Here is a 17,691-nt window from a genome sequence, read left to right on the forward strand (position 1 = left end):
CCGGAGCTCCGGGGCGCTCGGACACCGCTCCCCGAGGGACGTGCCCGGAGCACCAAGGCTGAGGGAAGCGCTGAGCCCGGGCAGGGCAGGGAGGCACCGAGCCCAGCGCCATCTCCGCAGCCCTCAGACCAGGGATAGAAGCTGAAGCGGGACTTGCGGCGTTTCTGTTCACGATACACCTTCAGGTGTTCTCCAGCATCTCCGCTCTGCGGTCCTGACCTGAAATAAACGTTTGTCTTCCCGTGTCTGCGTTTTAACATTTGGTAAATTAAAATTGTTTTTATGAGCTTTGGGTCTATCAGAGGTGCCTTTACTGGTCTTGGCATTAACTGTTTTATAGCGATAGCAAATCAGCGCACTTAGAGTAATTAAATCTGGTGTGAGTAAAAAGTGAACAGAGATCAGACGTGAGTTTGAATTAATACTTCAGTCTTTAATCATGCAGCAACATAATTAAGATTATTCGATATGGAGTATTTAAGGCAATTCAATACAGAGTATTTAAGGCAATTCAATATGAAGTATTGTAAGTTTTCCTAGAGTGTTATAGTTAGTGTTCTCATCATTAGAATATTTTATAAGTCGTGGTTTGGACCTTCACCTCTTCTTGCAAAACGTCACATATTTTTGAGACATTCTAGCCTAAATCAGATTATTCCTAAGTAACTATTTTTATGGAGTAGTTACTTTTTATGGAGTAGCTTTTTATGGGGTGCGCTCCCTCGCACCCCTTATGACCTATACTGCAGCCTACATAATTGATCCTTACAAGACATTGATAAGTTAGTCAGGGGTAACGTCTCTGTTTTCTAAGAGTGATCAAATGTCTCAGATAAATCCCAGAGGGAGTCAGCTGTGGACAGGATTGAACAGTCCTTACTCTTGATTTGGTTTCTTAAAGAATTATTTTCCTGAAGTGGGTTATGTTGAGCTCTTTCAGTGTTAAAACTCAAAGCTGGTACAGAATGGAATAAGAGATTCTGATACATTCCTCTCCTTAGAATGACACTAGTCAGAACTAATGACTGAAATTTTCCTCAAATTTCAGATATTCAGCAGTGCCAAGGAGAAGAAAATGTTGTCTGGCAAGTTATTGTGGTACCAGAAGCGCCCTTCGGTAAAAATTGCTTCTCTTGTTAATTGCCTGCAGCACTGAGGTGAGTGAAGAAGTTCTGATACTAATGTACCACTGCTAGTAAAATTTATTCTATGTGAGAAAAGCTTAATGCTGTGAAAATAAGATTTGCCAAATGAGAGCATGCAGTTGTCAGAAAGGCAGATCTCCAAAAGCAGATGGAGTGCAAGTGTTGGAATCACAGAATCCCAGAAGGGTTTGGGTTGGAAGGGACCTAAAATTCATCTCGTTCCAACCCCCTGCCATGGACAGGGACACCTTCCACTATCTTAGGCTACTCCCAGCCCTGTCCAGCCTGGCCTTGGACACTGCCAGGGATCCAGGGGCAGCCACAGCTTCTCTGGGCACCCTGTGCCAGGGCCTGCCCACCCTCACTAGAAGAAATCTGGTAAAGTGCAAAACTATACACTGGCATGTAAATTAACAAACTGTAAACATTTCTGGGAACCTTTTGCTGAAAGAGACGCATAAAGAAATTCAACACATTTATGCTGTGCTAATGGTGTCCAGCTCTCTGTATTTCTAGGAATATTTGCTTGATTCTGTTTTATATTTCCTGTATGATTTCATAGTGGCACCATGGATCTCCTCTGCAATGTGGTGCTCTTTCTGCTTTTAAGGATGTGAGAAAAGGCTGCTAAGTACTTTCCAAGTGCAGGCTGTCCTCCTGCCAAGCCATCAGCATCAGGGTTTGTGCTCAGGGCAGCTGTGGTGCAGATGCAGAGCTGTGCTCCCCAGCAGGAGCCCTGCTGGCACAGGGACACTGCTGCCACGTCCAGGGGATTGGGGACCGTGTCCCTCGTGCTCTGCACTCCCTAGATCATACCCAGATACTGTGTCCAGTTTGGGGCTCTCCCTGCAGGAAAGGCATTGACAGGCTGGAGGAAGGGAAGGCAAGGCAGGCCCCAGGATGGCTGGGGCTGGAAACTTCCCCTGGGAGGAAAGGCCATGGGAGCAGGGCTTGCTCAGCCTGGGGCAGGCAGGGCTTTGGGGACCTACACATCCAGCCCTTCCTGTGAGGTTACTGAGCCAAGGTCAGGGGTGACAAGAAGCCAAAACAAGGTGTTCTAGATGAATACAGGGAAAACCTATTGCCCATGAGGTCACTCAACCGCAGCACAGCTGCCCAGCAAAGTTGTGCCATCTCCATCCTTGGAAGTTTTCCAAATGCAGGCAGTTCAGGCCCTGAGTTGACCCCAGAACTGACCTGCTCTGGGCTGGAGCTTGGACAGGGACCTCTGAGGGCCCCTCTAGCCCAAGTTATCCCATCATCCTGTGATTCTGCACTTGGGTGCAAGACAAGGAAGCCTGGGAGATGGATAATATTGTATTTCAATACAACACAATGCTCTGTGTTGGGAGCATTTTTGTTCTCTGCAGCAGGTAGCAAAACCATGCAGCATGAGAGCTGAGAGAGCTTTCATCAGCTCCTGCTTTCCACTGTTCCTGCTGTAATGGAAACAATTCTTCTGCTCCTTGCAGAAGGAAAATAATAGTAAAGAAAATTACTCCAGTCAACTGAGACATGTTGTTTCCATGTCATCCTTTCAGGTAAAATATTTATTACCTGTTAAAGTGATTGAAGGTCACCTGTTCATTTCCTTTCAGAAACCAGCATAGAGAGGGAAAGAAAGAAAATACTCATGGTGTAAAAATCTGGAGGGAGAGAACTGTAAATAGGAGGCAAAAGATGGGGAAAATCAGGAGAAAATGTCCATGTTGGTGCATTACTCCACTGTAACATTACAGTACATTATAGTAAAGCAAGATAAGGGTATAAATAAATTATAGCAAAGGAAAACTAAATGGGCATTGGCAGGATGAGGTAAGGTCTGCCCTAGCAGTAGTAAAAGAATCCTTTTCCCATGCCAGACAGAGCAGGAGGGATTTCTGAGGCATTTACCCTTTGTGCAGGGTGCAAACTGTGTGCAGAGCAGCTTTGCTCAGGATCAACTCAGGTACAGTGGGGCAGGAGGAAAAGGTACTGAGGTTCTGAATCAACTCTGGCTCAGGACCAATGGCTTTGCTACAGTTTAAGATTTAGATTCTTTAAAAAATAAAGCGGAGCAAGCAAGCTGTGTGATCTTTAGTGAAAAATGTTTGATGTTATGAATGGGAAAAAAGGGAAATTAACCAAGATTGCTCAGCACAGATTGGTACTGTGTGGTAACTGTGATGTGCCTCTTCCTCCTGCCAGAGCTGTAGCAGGCTGGTCAGAATGTCCAGTGGCAGTCAAGGGGAAAAGCCCTTTTCTGGATCTTAAGAGACCTGCAAGATAATACCCCAGTGATATATCTGCAGAACTTTGCAGATTGTGGCTTTATTTTGAGGCTTGTAGACAAAATAAGTGAGAGGGAGAGAGTTGGGGCCAATTAACTACTCACAGAGGTAACTTGAATAAAGGCAAATGGTAACAGAATCCATGTTGTTCAAGGATCAAGATGTACAAATTAGGGATTCTAATAGCTGTATTCCTCTGGAAAAGAAGGTTGGCATGAGACATTACAGACTCTTCAGTATTCAGGCCCTGCCATTATTAAGTATTTGCTTTCAAAAAAGTAATTTAAAATCAGTATTTTGTAGCCAGCATTTGACCCTAGAGGAAAAGATACTGCTAAAAACAGCAGCTGGTAAATCCAGAATGAGCTGGGAGTGGAAGAGATAGGAGCAGGTAGTAAAAGAGTAGATCTCATTTAGGAAGGGTCAAAGACTTATTTTTACCCCTCTGGTGTATCCCAAAAATTTCCATGTACTTGATCCCAGCAGAGCTTTAGTGGAGAAATGCACTGCTCAGGCAGTGAGCAAGCAGGGACACCAAATCTTCCACCTTTGATGGGAACAGTGCCAGGCAAAGTTCTTTGATGCAAATAGGGAAATAGATACCTCAAATATCTCAACTCCAAACTTGTAATATAACAAAACAGAAGGATGATGATGATGATAATAATAATAATAATAATCCCACAACCACAGCTGGGGAACAACAGCAGGACACTGCTATCAGTGACTGGCAGTAATTCAGAAGTGTTTTCATAGCACCATTCAGCTGCAGGGTTCAGAAAGTGATTGTATCAGCAAAATAAAAACAGAGATCAAAACTGGCCAAGAATTGGAGGAGTAGCTGCAAGATACTATTTATTATCTGTTTCATAAAGTGAAGTTTCAGGCAGTGATCAAAGGGCTTTGCCAGTTTAATAAATGAGGGATAGTTCCAAGTAGCACATCCTCAAATCACAGAAATGGCCACGCAACTGAAAAAGCATCTGAAATTCACATTCTTCAACATTCATGAGGGAAAACCCCAAACTCACTTAGACTGAAAAAAACCATGTTTACAAAATCTGTAGCCTTAGGGCTTACCTCAGAAATGCACTATGTTTTCAGAGTATGGTTCTTTGAGAAGATATATTACATCTCCTTAGCTTTGAAATGTCTCCAAGGCACATTAAGACATTTGACTGAAATAGAAGAGGTGGATAATTAGTGGCATAATTTGTAAACATATGCTTAATTGGGCTTTTGGAGAGGGGTAGCATGCATTTAATGCCTGGTATTAATTCTGCATTTGATATTTACAATAGTGTATTTAACAGCTGTAGGATGACAGAGCATGTAATCACTTAATCAGATAATTAGCTTATTACAAATATTTTCATTTGTCAAGATTTTTATTTTAGGCTTTACCTATATATCCCTTTAATGCAGCAAGAGAATTAATTGCACTCATCTAAAACTTGTTGTTCAGCCACTACAAAACACAGGTGGGACTTCCCAGCCATGAAATATGGGCAGCTTGTTCCACAGGGTGGGAGTAGCACACTGAGCACATGGGGTCCCTGAGGGGTGCTGTGGGCATGGTCTGTCCCTTGTAGCCAGTGCATATTCCAAATTCAGGCTGCAAAAGATAAGCTAATTTCTTCTATTCCCAGAAATCCAGGGCACTGAGGTAAAGGCCAAAGAGTGGGATCTCATTATAAGTAACTTGGGGAGAGCAAGAAAATGTTCTTTCTGTGCTCTGCAAAGGGGGCAGTGAGTAAAACAGAACCCAACTTTGATATCAAACTGGTTTTCCTTGTAACTTTGTTTACTACTTTTATTATTGTAAGTGGATTGAACGGAAAGAAATCTTGTTTTTTACCTTGCTTCCTTAGAAGATTTTGCACATCCTTTCAGAAGGGTTTAAGTAGTGTCAGGGTAAAGAAAGCAGAATGCTCCAGCTCTGGTGCCTAGCAGAGATGGTTTGAACTGAAATAGGGACATAATTAAACCCTGTTTACAACTTTTTAATCTGTCATTCAGCAAACAACATCCTGCTCTCTGCAGTAAGGAAACAAGGGTGTTTAAAGCCTGCCAAATGAAGGGAAGTTCTGTATACGATGTTTGGAAATAGTTTTAAAAGAAATAACTACATAGAAAGTGTTGCAAAGATGAAGTCAAAGATTTATGAGGTGTATAAGGTGTTTGTGGGATGAACTACAGGCTGAGACTAACCCACAGTAAAGCTGTTCCTTGCACTGATGAACTTTTCATTGAGGTGAAAAGAATGTGCTGTACCCTGGAAAACAAATTTAGCACTGTTAGGCTGTTCTCATCCTAGGGCTGTGGGTAATATTTTAAATATGTGCAATATTTTAGGTATGTGACGTATGACAACACAGCAGCAGGGTTAGAAACAGGAGAATATTGGGAGGGAGAAGCAATGCCTGCACGCAACTTCTAGGGACCCAAACAGGAGCTGGAGGCTGTAGATGGAAACAGTGCCACTGAGTGTTGCTGTTTTGAGGCCTGACTTGTAGATGATTAATACATCTACTGATCGCTAATTAGGTGCAATTAACAGCCTGCACACAACAGCCGCCTGGCTGATATTTAAGATAATTATCTGGTGCCCTCTAGTGGAGCAAGATATAATCGGACTTTTTTTTTTTTTTCTTGAAAAGACAGATTTATTTTTCTTCCAGCGAATGGCCCAACCAAGAACCTTTGCTGAAATCATTGAAGGGTTATGTTTGCACTGAAAATCGTGCAAAAGGTAAATAAGTGTGAGGATGACTTGGTCTGTTGTGCTGATCTTTAAAAGTAGTGTAAAGATCAAAATTTAAAAACCAGTGACCAAAAGTATATTTTTTAAGAGACAAGGATAAGGAGAAGGCAAAAAGGCAAGAGGGCAGGAGGATTATAAAAAGGGGAAAAAATACTGAGAAAAAAATCAGGATGTGTTTTAATGATTTTTGGATTAAGCATCTGCTACAGGAAATGAATGACTATTCCTTCTCTATTTGAGATCTTATTTTGGAAGATTTCCTGTAGCTCAGACTTACTTTGTTTTGTAGCTGTGCAAAGTCTGCAATCCTCGACCCAACTGTTTGAATGGAGGAGCTCAGGGGATGATTGTGCCACACTGTCCAGAGGCTGCTTAAATTGTGCAAGGCTGTCCCTGAGCTGTGTGTTTCAAATATAGCTTAGGGAGGTTTGCTTCTAACTCATCTGGTTTTTCCATTACTTGAACTTCAGCGGTGACCTCAAGAAAGGCTGGAAAATAGGTGTTTGCCAGCTGGGTCCTCGCTCCAAACCCACATGTGACTCACCAGAGCAGCTGTGCCCATTTCTTCAGAACACAGCTCTGCTCTCCAAATGCTGGCAGTTCCCCGACTTTCTGCTCCAGCCTGGACAGCCCTTGGCTTCTGTAGATCTGAGCTCTGATTTATTTGGGGGTGCTGGAGCCTACTGAACACACATTTCAGCCCTGCATATTAGGTAGGACTTTGCATTTGGAGTTTCTTTCCAATATCACAGTTGCCAGTCTTACGAATTAGGGATCTGCAGTGAACTTGGTAGGTACTAGGGACAGGCATTATATTAGGGTAGAAGTCTAAAAAAATAAATAATTTCTCTTTTTGGGTTCTACTTCCACTCTTTGATTATTTTCAGGCCAAGGGATGCAAAAGTGAGATTGTGGCTGTATGTTGTTACTTGCTTCTAAAGTCTCTGGTTCTGCTATTTGGCAAATTGCTGCCTTCTAAACAGCAGCAAGAACATAGTTTGGAGAAATACAGCTTACACCTGTTTTCTGCAGCCTCACACATCTACTTCAGATTTGCAGCAGGAGGAGAAATGGGATGTGCAATGCTGGTTGACGGACACAGCAGATGTCCATACATCAGCACACACACACACTCTGAATAAAGAAGATTTAACCTTTTGGTATTCACTGCAATGAGGCACAGGGCTGGCAAGAAGTACAGAACCATCTGTAATAATGGTTTCCACAGCACTTGTAAGGAACCTGGATTTGTGAAGTCCTAATTCTCCCCAGGTTTTATAATGAGGAGAGCTTTGTTGCTGAGTGTCTCTGAACAGTAAGACAAAGAAAGCTGTTCGGGTCTTATTTCTACACTGTTTTTTGTTCCTCAGAAGAAGTCTGTCAGAATATGGATTTAGGAGTTAATGGCCTGGAAGTAAAATCCCACAGAACGGAGTGTCTATGTAAAAAGTTGTCAGAATTTACTGCTGTCTTTAAAACCATTAGTGGAAAGGATAGAACCTATTTCAGGCAAAGAGGGAAAGATGGAATAAGCCATTTTTTCTCCAGACAGAGAAAATTATGAGTATTAATGTGTGGCCATTTTCGATTTCTGGCAGGACCCCTCTCCCCACAATATTTGTCTTGTGTTGTTAAAAATGGCAGCATTAATACAGTCTGCTTCCATGAGCCCCTTCATGGTAGCTGATTGGAAAGATCAATAATGTGCCTCAGATTGTGAGTCATTAGCAGCTTATTTTTCAGTGTTGATTATTACAATGTATGTGAGCAAGTGTGATCAAAGCAGATTATCTACAATACACAGCAGTGTGGTCTGTTGGAGCAGCACGTTTCCAAAGCTGTGGAAAGTGGTTTCAGAGAGAGCTGACAGATTACTACAATGTTTATCATTGTTACAGCCTCAGTGGGAGTCTGGTTTAATCTAATTAACATAACAGTGGGAGCACAATGACAATAAAAATTAGAAGCACTGAAGAACTCTATTATGTGGCTGGTGTGACTGGGAATGACAGACATTACAAAGAGTGCACAACAGGAGGATGTTAAAGGGTGACTACTGCTCAAAGAAACCTTTTTTTGTACTCGTGACATTAAGCTGAGGTTTATTTTTTTTTCCTACACTGTCTGCTCTGAGCACACACTCCAGGTGTTCTGCACTGCCTTCTCTGTTCTCTGAACTGGCTCAGCTGACACAATAGCTCTGGTCAGAGAATCTCAGACTGGCTTGGAGTGGGAAACCTTAAAGTTATCCCAGTCCCACCCCCTGCCATGGGCAGGGACACCTCCCACTATCCTGGGCTGCTCCAAGCCCTGTCCAACCTGGCCTTGGACCCCTCCAGGGATCCAGGGGCAGCCACAGCTGCTCTGGGCACCCTGTGCCAGGGCCTCAGCACCCCATTGAAAAAAACTTCTTAAATTCAATCTAAATGTCTTAGTTTTTGCAGGAGCTAAAAAAAAAAAAAAAAAAAAAAAAAAAAACCACAAAAAAACAAAACAGGTTTTTTGGTGTTAATTTAGCAACAATAGAAAACACTATCATGAGAAAACAAATTAAAACAAGCCTACTTCAAACTTTGGAAGCAATTTAAGTAGTACTGTTTGAAAGGGGTTCCAGGCATCTCTAGTGATAAGGTAAGGGGCAGTGGGATGAAACTGTCAATAGATACCAAAGCTTTGACTACCATAAAAATGTAGGCATTTTTGGGAGCTTTGTTCCACACTTTTGTGTTCTTTAGAATCTGTTGTGTTCCAGGAACAGGTATGCTGAAGTAAATCTCACAGGAGGCAGTTTCAATTCATGAAACCTGGTGGGTTCCTTTTCCCACTGCTTTCAGTGGTTGATTTTGCAGAAGTCTGGTGGGTTGGTGTGCATGGGGAGGGGAGACCTAAATCCAGAAGTGGAGGAACAAACTTTCACAAACTTCAGGCCTGGCATGTATCCTGGTCCTGAACAGCTCCAGCAGAAACAGAGGAAAGAAAATCATCTGTGTCTGAACAAGTCAGGGATACAGAGCTGTTGGACAATGAAACTGTGGAGTACATGCCTGATTTCACAAAGCAACCAAACCCAGATTTTTAATGTCCTTTTCTGTGAAATAAATGACAGCAATACTGTGTAGCCATTGATCAGAGAAGACTCAAACAGGCCACCCTGCAGGAGGATTTGTCCAAGGCACCTACAGACCATGAACAGTGAGTATCTATGAAATTTTACAGAAAACAGGCATCTACTCCTCATCCCCAACCTACAATAAAAAATCTTCTAAAACATATGCATCAAATAGCATAAATGTTGCAGCAGAGCATTGGCCAAAAGTCAAAGATCTCTCTGGTGTTCTCTTGGACATAATTTCTCTTCGTTTCTGGCAGTTTTTTTTTGTGATAAACTAGGAAAATATGATAAAGAGAAGTCTTGGAACAGAGAGTGGGGATGAGGAAGCCGTGTGAACAACTTGACCGAGTGTGAAAAAGACCAGAAGAAGGCAGGAAGCAGGAGAGAAAGTGGTTTGGTAATCAGCCCGTGAGAGGAGGAAGTGTTCAAGTATTGGAGCAACCTGACTCCAGCAGAAGGTGTCCCTGCCCGTGGTACAGGGTGGAATAAGATGATCCTTAAGGTCCCTCCCAACCCAAACCAGTCTGGGATTCTATGATTTTAAGCTGAGGACACTTGGAATTTGCTTTGTAAAGAAAACTAATTGCCTGGTAACTCTTTATTGGCAAAGCTAAGATTGCCTGGGACCTTTCTGGAGTGTAGGGAGCGGGCACAAGTTGGGTATGTGAAAACCAGGGAGGTGTGCGGGGTCAGGAGGGGCTTTTGTGTGGAAGGATTTTACCGGAGGAGGAGGAGGAGGAAGAGGAAGAAGGATACTCTGTCACCAGAACAGCTACAGAGGTGAACGTGCAGGAGAGGGCGCCCGACAGCAAGGAGTAATTTCTGGTGTGAAAACACCTCATTAAAAGGGAGAGAACAGCTGGTTTGAAGGTTTGGTTGAGGTTATATTTTGCATAACCTCCGAGAGTCAGAGCGGCCAATTGAGCATCCGTGGTTTTGGTAGCTAGTGCATTCAACAGGAGTGAAAATCTGATTGCTGCCACTCGTGTCAGCAACTCCAGCCTTCAGTCAGTGAGGAGTTTAATCTTTACAGTCCTCTCTAATTAGATGTGTGAGAGCACTGGGTAGGAAGTGTACAGCTTCCTTTATTTCTCGTGTCACAGCACTACCTCAATCCCAGCCGTGGACACCAGCCTCCACAGTGAGCTGGTTCCTTGTTAAACCAGAAAATCCTCTTACCAAGCCTCCACATTGCTGCCCTTGGTGTTGGTTGCCTGTGCTCCCAGAATGCTGGATGAGCTTTCACCTTGGGCTGTGTTTGTTTTCAGGGCTGTAGCCATGCAAGGCTTCTGCAGACACACAAACATTCAGAAGCCTGGACACTGGAGCACTGTCAGGATCTACTAAGCCATTTTTCCATGGCAAACCCAGCATTTAGGGGAGCTGCACTGAGTGGCAGCTACTTCTGTCCATGCTGTCCTCAAACAGAGTGTTCTTCCTAAGCACTTTCCCATCTGCTGCAGGTGCTCACTTGAGGCCAAGCTGCCACTGGGCTCTCTTTAAACTGAAAATTCAAACTCCAACCCTGTTTCACTGCTGGGAGAGCTCACTGGCAAGCAGAGCCCTGTGCACCACCGGTCCATAGCCCCTCTTTGTGCCTCTCTGCACTGCAGCCTCTACCACAGCTGCAGTCACAGCCCTGACAAGTTGCTTCTCCTTATCCTCCTTTGCAGATACACCTCATACACACACAGCTGTGGTTTGGGCAGCTCATTCTAGTGACACTTGTCATCTGTGGTGACCACACTTGGGGCTCGTGCTTCATGGGCTCCACCTGGAGAGCTGCATCCAGCTCTGGGAGCACAGCTCAGGGAAGATGTGGCCCTCTTGGAGCTGAGGAGGCCACAGAGATGCTCCCAGGCTGAAGCCCCTCAGGCTGGGAGAGCTGGGGGAGTTCATCTGAAGAAAAGGAGGCTCTGGGGATACCTTAGAGCCCCTTCCAGTGCCTAAAGGGGCTCCAAGAGAGCTGGAGAGGGACTTGGGCAAGGGAGGGAGGGGCAGGACACAGGGAATGGCTTCCACTGCCAGAGGGCAGGGACAGATGGGATGTTGGGCAGAAATTCTCTCCATCCCTGGTAGTGTCCAAAGTCAGGCTGGACAGGGCTGGGAGCAACCTGGGATAGTGGAAAGTGTCCCTGTCCATGGCACAGGTGGAACTGGATGGGCTCACTGCCCAAACCATCCCATAATTCTATGATTACACACGAATTTCAGTTCATTTCTCCTTCCTTTCAGAGGATTTTCGCTTTGCACAAGGCAGAACTCTGCAAAGGCTCAAGTGAGCTCCCCAAGCTTTGTTGTGGTGCATTGTTCTTGTCCATGGACTAACAATGCAGGCAGTGCCTTCAGCTGGGAGCCAGGAGCCAAGTGGAGAGCAGAGATAAAGAGAGGGAAGGAGGAGCAAGGGAGAGTTTGACCTCACAGCTTTTGTTTAAATTGCTGGTTCTTTTTCGTATTTCCTCTTGTAATTCTTTAGGTATTTAGGGAAAGAGAAGGGGACCAAAGCCAGACCATTATGCATGCTTAGTCCATAATCTGCACATTTTTATAATCTCTTTTTTTTGGTTTTTTTTTTTTTCCCTTTATTTCATTGGTTGTTTAAATAGCTACAGAAATATACCAGAGAAATGGAGACTAGAAATTTGCAAGGTTTTAATTCTGGGCAGTGTGCCAAGTAAAAGGTAATTGTTGGCAAGGCTCCGAGGTTAGCTTTGCGTGCTGCTTTCAGTCCAGAGCAGGGATCCTTACAGCTCAATTATTCTGTACAGACAAAATGCTCAGAAAGCTTCGTTTTCAAATGGGTTGAGCAGCTGTTAGAGAACCTAATACCCCCCATTTCAGCCTCCTGCCCACTTCTGTGTTCCTGGGCTCTCTGGTCCTTGACAGAGGAATGCAAGCCCCCCCCCCCCCCCCCCAGTTCTATCCAGCAAGATGTGGTAAAAGCCAGGCTTAAGGTAGCTCAACTGCTGAACATCCAGTGTGCCATCAGAAATGGAGCAAGGCCACTGCTGCTTCTTCTGCTGGTTATTTACACAGGCAAGAGCTCATTTGTGCATCTGAAACATCAAGGGAAAACACATTAAGGCTAATACAAACAACTTGCCCCAGGGAGAAATTCTGTCTGGGTTTAAGTGGAAGAAAATCGCTGTGAGAACAATTAAACATTGCACTGGGTTGCCAGGGAAGTGGTAAAATTTCCCTCACTGGAAATATTCAAGGTTTGGCTTGACAGAGCCCTGGACAGCCTAACACAAGGGTCCTGCTTCCAGCAGAAGTTTGGAGCAGATGGGCTCCAGAAGTCCCTTCCAAACTGGATTTTTCTGTGATCTATGATAATACTTTTAATCATCATGTTTCAAAGTTGGGATAACAGAAGAATGCTGTTATTTTCTCTCATGTTAGGTAAATGAGGATTCCAGTGTCTACGGAAATACTGACTTTGTTATGAAATAGAAAAGGAAGAAAAAGCAATAGTTGCATTTCACTTACAAACATTAGTGCAACTGACTATTGTCAAAACCAGTCTGGCAAAGCTGAACAGAGTAGGTAACCAGGAGAACATAGGTTTCTGCTAAACACCATCAAAAAAAGCAATAAAATCATCTCTTTTGATCTGCAGAAAGAGGTTTTCATGCAGTAAGTATGTCAGTGTGTTCAGTACTGCACAGCAAAACAGCTGGGACTGTGATGTGTCTGAAAGCAAGCAAGTTTTTAAATCAGTATTATGCTTTCCTATAACAGCCAAATAAGCACTGGCATTTAAAATGCTTTGAAAAAAACCACAGAATTACTAGAGTAATTTGATAGAGTTTATCAACTCTATCAATTCTCAATATTACTAGAGATGTGATAGAGTTTATCAATTCTAAGTAGATCATTGCTACACAATCAAGGCCACTGCTATTTCTTCTGTTGGTGGTTTAGAGAGGCAAGAGTGAACCCAAGGCAGGTACTGTGTTAGAAAAGCAGATTAATTGTTACCCAGGTTAACAACTAGAGAAGCAACTGAGTGTAAGAAAATTACTAGTACACTAGTTAACTACATCTGCACTCCTAAACGATGCTGAAAGACCTTGTGCCCAGGTTTTATCAGACAAATAAGTCATGGTAATAATTTCTTTGAAAGATTTTTGCTGCTCCACCATGAGGATGTGCTGGTGCTGCAGAGGAGGTGATGTCCTCCTGTCCAGGCACACTTTGGGTGAGTGCAGGTGAGCTGGAGAGGAGCAGGGGCTGACAGGATCCCAGGGATGAGATCCTGTGAGTGTGGGATTGCTGTCAGGCTGCTCGCTGGGTGGCTTTCCCAGCCCAGCAGCCTTGTGCTCTCAGCATCTACACTAAGTGAACAGAAAAACTTGTAAACACTTTGTGATCCATCTACTGTAAGTTTAAAACCTCAGAGGGATTAAGTTTTTTATAAAATCATCTGGAATGAAAATGAAGCAGACGAGACAATCACTTCAGAGAGGGGGAAATACATCAAAAATCCAAACTATTCAGCTTTCCTTTGTGTGTCTCCTTTTGAACTTTTGCAGCCCCTTCAGTGTGCAGGATGGTTTAGCAAATCCCACTTTATTTGTTACACATGCCTCTCTGGATAGGGTCCTGAGGAGAAGCTCCTCCATGGAAAATGGAGACTTGGAACAGGAAAGCTGTGTTTAAACCCCATGCTTGGGCCTAACGAATATACTTGGAATAAAAAGCAACCAAAACCATCTGTGGCCAGAAGAAGCAAATCCAGATGTGGTGGGGATTTAGCCCTCTCCTTCATTAATCATGTCTGCAGGATCATTCAGCTGCTGCAGCCTACGCCTGCTGGACTTTTGAGAGGCTGTTAATAATACAAGAACAGCAGCTCACTTGGGAAGAAAGGTTCAGTCAAATCTTTGATAATCAAATGGAAGTAGAATTTTTTTACTCCTCTATGCAGTGTCACTATGATTTCCTTAGTTAAGCTGAGAAAATGACAGGTTTAATTTCTGGATTTGGCATCTTGCCTCACTAAACTCTGTTCAGAGGCAGTGAGACGCCTCAGCCCTCCCTTCTGACCAGGCTGCCTCCTACAAAAACCTCCCTGTAAACTTATTCCTACCACTCAGGAAGGTTTTGGTCTTCCCAGGCAGGTGTGGCTGCCCACTTGAAGCCGTAAAGAACCCACTGGATCTCCACCAGATGGATTTTATTCTGGATGTTCTGCTGAGATCAGCAGATTGGGCAGAGTTTGCTGCTCTGCAGCCGTGGGAGCAGCGGGCAGTGGGCAGGGCACTGAGCTGTGCTTTATTCCCTGTTCCTGAGCACCACCTCTGCTTTCACATGAGGGAACAAACCCATGGGTCTTGTTTGACAACGAGGGAGCTCCAACAATGGATCTGTGAGGGCCTGTGCATTAGTTGTTTTGACATGAATGTCCCAACTAATTAAATTACAGCCTCTAATGGCAGCTGAGCAGGAATGATCACCTCATTTGTCATTTAACAGATTTCATAACTAGTGACTAAGCAGAGAAGGAAATGGTGTTTGAATTTACCAAATACATGTTGTGCATTTAAAAAACAGGAAAGTTCAACTCATGTATTTTATTTTAATTTACATTTACACAAAACCATGCCATTTCTTGGCCAGTGGGGCAGGCAACGGGAGTGTGCCACAGCTGGAGGTGATTCTTAACTCTAGGATTCCTTACTTTATAGGAAATAAAATCCAGAACCACATCTTCCAGTTTCTGAGTTTTGCATCCCTGTTCAGGGTTTTTATTCCTGTCCCAGATGTTTATTCCTGTCCCTCAGTCCCATGGCATGTCCTCACACTCCATTTCCCTCCCTTACTCATTCCCAGGGATGCTGGGTTTGCTGCACCTCTTTCCTTTCCTGTTCTTCTAGATCCAGCATTGCTCCCCAGCCTTCCAGAGGGAGACTCCAACTTCAAAGAGCCACAGGGCTGACATCAAAAGAACAGCAAACAAGCTTGAAACAGTGCTCCCATCAGGGTCCTGACATGGCAATGACAGGGCCAGCAGCACTGCCCCAGGAAAATGGGAGGCGAGGAGAGAAGTCCAGGGGAACTTTTCACCACAGGGCTGAAAGAGAAATTGCTTCACATCAAGGTGAGGCAGAGTCTCCTGTTCTTGTGGGATTACTGATTTGAGAGGATTTTTTCACTCCAGGTGTGCAGTGCTTTCCCCTCTCCACAGCTGCTGCCTGGAGCTGTACTTGGGACAATCTGTTTATTTGCAATAAATCAATTTTAGACTGTTTTAAAAAGCAGTCTTGACATGGCAGTTGGTAATGTGCCCGAAGTACTAACAGATTGTGTGTTTGGTTTTAAGGAGTATCACTTGCTCAGGATGGATTTGCAAGGGTTTGGTTGTACTCCATGAGAACTGGGAACCTGAATGCCACTGAAGGGCCCTTGTGGACAGAAACCAAAAGAGCAGAGCTCTCTGCAGAGAGCACCACAAGTACTGTGCTCTGAGAAGGAATTCTAGGGGAGCAGCATTCTTTTGTGGGGCTGACCTGGTGTCTTAAAGGTCCAGCTGCTGGAATCCTCCAACTCCAGAACCTCAGGGGTCAGAAGAGAGAGAACTTCATTACTGGGAAGTTCTCATCACCCCACCCCACCACACTCTTGGACTACAAAGAAAAGAGAGGTTTTTAACCTCGAGTTTTCTACCTTTCCACTCAAAAGTATTTGGTGTTTGAGGAAGAAGATGTGTGTTGTTTGGATATTGAGGGTGGAAATGCTCAATTTGTAGCAATACTGGTATCTAGCTGAGCCCTGCTATGGGCTAGGGCTATGTTTGTGTGTATATAAATTTATTAAATTTATAGAGAACTACAGAACTCTGCCATGTCACCATGAATGCATTATCAGAACATTCTATTGCAGGAGTTTCAAAAACCTCTCAGATTATGTATCACGTTCAATTCTGTGGGCAAAATTGACAGACCTAAACAATTTGCAAACAAGCAGAGTAGAATAATGAATGTAATTTGTAATTTGTTTTTTTATGAGCACTGTTTTTCAATAAGTAGTCTTATGAATGTTGTTCACATGTTGAATGTGAGCAACATAATAAAACATAATTGGGAAGAAAATAAGGAGTGAGAAAGGCAAGCAGCAAAGCCTCCTCCTGCTTTGAACTGTGCACTCAGCAGCTTGATTATATTTTGATCTACAGAACCTTTGAAAGGTAGAACTACAGATAAAATTATAGAATTTTACCACCATTTGCTACTGAAATATTCCTTTGCCTTGCCTTCCCTCCTTCATGAGTGGTTCAGCCTGTCATCCATACTTTTCAGTTACAAAAGTAAGGAGTTTTATCTGATTCCTTCATTTGAATAATGACCATAAACATAATTTTTACTTCTTTCCTGGAACATTCAGTTCATAAATGAAGCAGCACATCACACACTGTCTCCAGACCATGCTGTTCCATTTTATCTTGGTGAAAGAACGATACTTTCTCTAGCAAGAACAGCAATTCACTGGCACAACCACCTCAGGGTCTCTGTTGCTGAAGTTCTCAAGGTGCAATGGCAAGGGGTGTTAGATAATTTCCTTGGACTCCCTTCCCAGGAGAGGTTTGAGAAACTTTTGAAGTCCCTTCCAAACCTGGGCTGCTCCATGATTCTGGGATTAGGAACTTGTCAAAATCCACTCTCCTGTGTGTGGGTTTTCAGTGCTGGTTGGTCTCTCAGAATTAGGGCAGCAGCTAAAGCACAACCAACTCTTAACTTTTTTTTTTTTTAAGGCTATTTTATCAAAATGTTAGTTTTGCTTTTCCAGACAGAACAGCTGTGATTCTCTTAGAGTATCTTCTGTAGCTAGATTTTAAGACCTCCTTCTAACCTTTTGAAAATAACTCATAAGAATAACATTTTTGTTTTACTTACAGGGAAAGGATTCAGAATATACTTCAGCCAACAGTCTGTCCTGAGAAAAGGGCTGGTTTTATTTTGTCACACATCCCTCATACTGTCTGCAACCTGATTTTGACTTTCAGACAATAGTGATTAAGAGTTTCCTCGAGCAATAGATGATTATTATTTATTCATTACAGTTTCATTACCTTTGCAGCTGGCTGTGTCAACAGCACATTGTTATCCTGCCTACAAAGCCAGGGGCCTTAAAATGGCTCCTCTCCCTTGGAGAAATCCTAGAAGGTTCTTTTGGATAATGAATCATCTCTCCCAATGGATTTCACACACCTTTCACTTCAGTGCTTCTGTTTGGTAACAAACCATGTCTCTGAGGCAACCAGGAGGGCTGAGGGGGAGCACACACAGGGTGAGCCTGCCCTCCCTCTGGAGCAAAGGGCACAGCCAGTGCTCTTGTGCAGCGTGGCAAACAAGCTGGTTCCTTGGCAGGGCCCCTTTCCATCACACAAGGAGGAGCAGC

Source organism: Ammospiza caudacuta, chromosome 7 (genome assembly GCF_027887145.1).
Source record: "Ammospiza caudacuta isolate bAmmCau1 chromosome 7, bAmmCau1.pri, whole genome shotgun sequence".
NCBI classification, from domain to species: Eukaryota; Metazoa; Chordata; class Aves; order Passeriformes; family Passerellidae; genus Ammospiza; species Ammospiza caudacuta.